Raw genomic sequence first — 2,998 nt, 5'->3', positions numbered from 1 at the left:
TTCTCTACAGGTTGACAGTGGAACAGCTGAGAAGTGTAGGTTGGGATGGGTGTGTTGACAACAGCAACGTGATCACCTTTACGAGATGGTGCACCTACCGCCAGAAGCTGCAGCGGCAAGGAAGAAACAAATACCATTAGTCGCCTATAGTGCAACGCAGTTGACTCTGTTAACAGAACACAAATATTGTATTAGACTGATTTGTTTAATATTTTGACAATTTTAATTGTATGATTGGAACATTACACAAGTAGGTATTTGTATTTCTAGTTTTCCTGCAGAAGTTATCTTATTGGAGCATCAAAATGTCACTTACGCGGCGGAGCTGCTGTTTTCTCGAGGATTCGGCCCATTAATTCCATCATCTGCCTGTTATTGGCTGCCTGTTCCTGTTGCATACTCTTCATCATTTCCATCGCCTTCTCCTTTTCTCTCTCATTACGCTCCTGTGAGAAAGTCAACAAAAGCAATTTCAAGCACTATGACGCAATTGTCTAAACTGGTCAGAGACGAATGTTGTGTTATATGTCAACGAGTCCATAGTAAAAAATATGTCAATCTGGCTTTTGCTGCAATTTTAATTTGAACATAATTGCTGTAATAATGATCATATTATGAAAAAACAACATGTTGACTTGCATGTGGTCTGGCAATTGCATTGCCGTCTCAAAATTTTCTTGAAGGGGATAAACATGTGTCAAATAGATAAATCCTTACTTTCTTAAATTAAATATACCTATTACTAATTTCGTACCTTTGCCATCTGCGCCTGTTCATGCATAAGTGCATTTGTAAGTTCTTGTATCTTCTTTTCCTCCTTTTCCCGTCGCTCAAGCTCTTGTTTTCGAACTAAAATTAATACAGTGGAAGTCATATTAGAGAAGAAGTAGGGTAATAGTAAAGAGTTAATACCCCGCCCCGAGGTGTATATGGTAAGATATAATCCCTGGTCAGATGCGATAACCACCGAATAAACCACCAAGTGAGCGGAGCGGTTGTCGCACGTGACCAGGGCCTAGGGATTATCTCATACACCGAGGAAAAGGCGGAGCATTAAGGTAATTATCATATAGCCTATCCAACTGACACGTATTTGACAAAAATCCTATATAACGTGAAACAAGATGGCATGGAAAGAAAAACAGACCATCTAGGCAATCATCTGTGGTTACCACGTGACATTTATCTGTTAAACAATACGTTTTACGGTAAGTTTTAACACTACCGTTAGTGCCCTGTCCCTAGTAAATAGTACGGTCCAAAAGTGGTCGGTTATTCTAATAACCGACCACTTTTGAGGTTACGGCCTGATAACCAATGGCAAATTGAGTCTTCTGATTGGTCGTCGCCTTCTGGCTATATGATAATGGCTCTTAATCACCGTTCCTACCAAAACATCATTGCTGATGAATGATAACTGAATTTTCATTTCTAGTACCTTTTCCATCTGCTCCTTGTGCTGCTGCTGTACTTTCTCCAAAGTTTCCTTCTGGGCCTTCAACATGTCTTCTTGCTGTTTGTTCAGCTGCTGCGCCTCCCTTTCCTGTTCCCTGGCCTTGATCTCTGCCTCCTGTGCCTTCTGTTGTTCCTCCAGTACCTAGAGTAAATATATAATATAATTTTGATTATTGCGTTTCGTAACATATTAGGTTTTTCTTGTTCGTTACAAGTTTGAATAGCATAATATATATCTAGCAGTCTGAACCTATAATTCAGACATGTAGAATGACTACATACACCACTAGAAAGGTAACATTTACAAAGCAATGCATTATGGTTTAGCCCAACAAACTACTGCTCTAATAATGTTACTCAAACACATTTATATAAAAACACCGACATTTTCTGTCGTCTTTTCACTCCCGATGAACGTTAAATGAGAAGTTATAAACATCCAAGAACCCAACATATTACTTAAGACGATCTGCAGATGTCGAGATGATATCAAATTCAAATGATGATTCAGTATCGTTTTAGGCTTTGTAATGGCTGTAGTACTAAGAAAACTTTGGTCAATAAAAGATGGCCCAAACCTTATACTCATTTCATATGTATAATATATGTCTCAGAAATTATTCACCACCACTTTAGTCTACTACATTTGGTAAACTAGTTAAAACAGCCCTGTACATGACTACTTCAAATAGATTTAGCTCAAACATTACATGACTGGAAATAAAGTAACCACAAGCGTTGGGGTGCAACAAATAAACACACTCTGATACCGACTAACAGATGGGCTGGAGAACGTAAAAATAATGAATAATGTAAGGTAATGAAATTTGCTTCTTTTGGTTACATTCATTGCAAGCAATCTACACTAGCCTATTCTTAAGAATTGACGTGTTCCCAGCAGATGAAATATCCAACAGGTGGCAGCAGGAACATGGGCCTTTATGAGATGATGCATCCGTCATCCGCAGCTGCAAGAAAAGTACAAATACAAATCATTGTACTATTGTATATAGCTGTTAACTGTATATCTCACTAAGTATGTAATTCGTAATATGTTTTTCCATGCATGTTTAACGATTTTCATCTTTTTCCCCAGGGTGTCCCTTAGTAATAGTCTTTGACTAGTTGGGACACCCTGGCTTCTTTGTAAGCCGAAATAAATAAATAAATGAATGAATAAAATAAATACATGTACCTTCAGTTACTGCAGATAATCCACGAGATTGACAGAACAAACGTGCCGTGTTGTAGTATCATCAGTAGTGCAAACTATCTATTGTTTCTACAATTAGCAATACCCTATGTCTAGTAAATGTACAATAAAAGTGATCATGTATTTGTTTATAAGCATGTAGTATGGGACCGTGAGGTCTGTCAATGTAAGACATACATATATACATACACTGTATATACATACATTGTACATGCACTGAAAAAGTTCTTTGGATAAGTTGGGCGTAGAAGATACTTACGAGCTCGAGGAGCTGGTAAATCATCGACGGCCTCACTCAGACATTCCATCAATTTCTTAGCGACGATTGAG

General features: G+C 38.0%; 1 protein-coding gene and 1 long non-coding RNA gene across 2 annotated transcripts in view; both read right to left on the bottom strand.

Annotated features, from left to right (window-relative positions):
• LOC109480360 (alcohol dehydrogenase [NADP(+)] A-like) overlaps nt 1–2,998 on the bottom strand; it is a 9,800-nt gene that overhangs the window by 2,970 nt on the left and 3,832 nt on the right. The gene's annotated exons all lie outside the window — the stretch shown is intronic.
• LOC109480368 lies at nt 22–845 on the bottom strand. Its single transcript, XR_002140831.1, has 3 exons — nt 755–845; nt 317–446; nt 22–107 (listed from the first exon to the last, which is right to left on the bottom strand). It is a non-coding gene; the product is annotated as an uncharacterized LOC109480368 (long non-coding RNA).

This window comes from Branchiostoma belcheri, unplaced genomic scaffold (assembly GCF_001625305.1).
Source record: "Branchiostoma belcheri isolate BF01 breed outbred unplaced genomic scaffold, Haploidv18h27 scaffold50, whole genome shotgun sequence".
NCBI classification, from domain to species: domain Eukaryota; kingdom Metazoa; phylum Chordata; class Leptocardii; order Amphioxiformes; family Branchiostomatidae; genus Branchiostoma; species Branchiostoma belcheri.
This window is presented reverse-complemented; position numbering and strand designations above follow the sequence as displayed.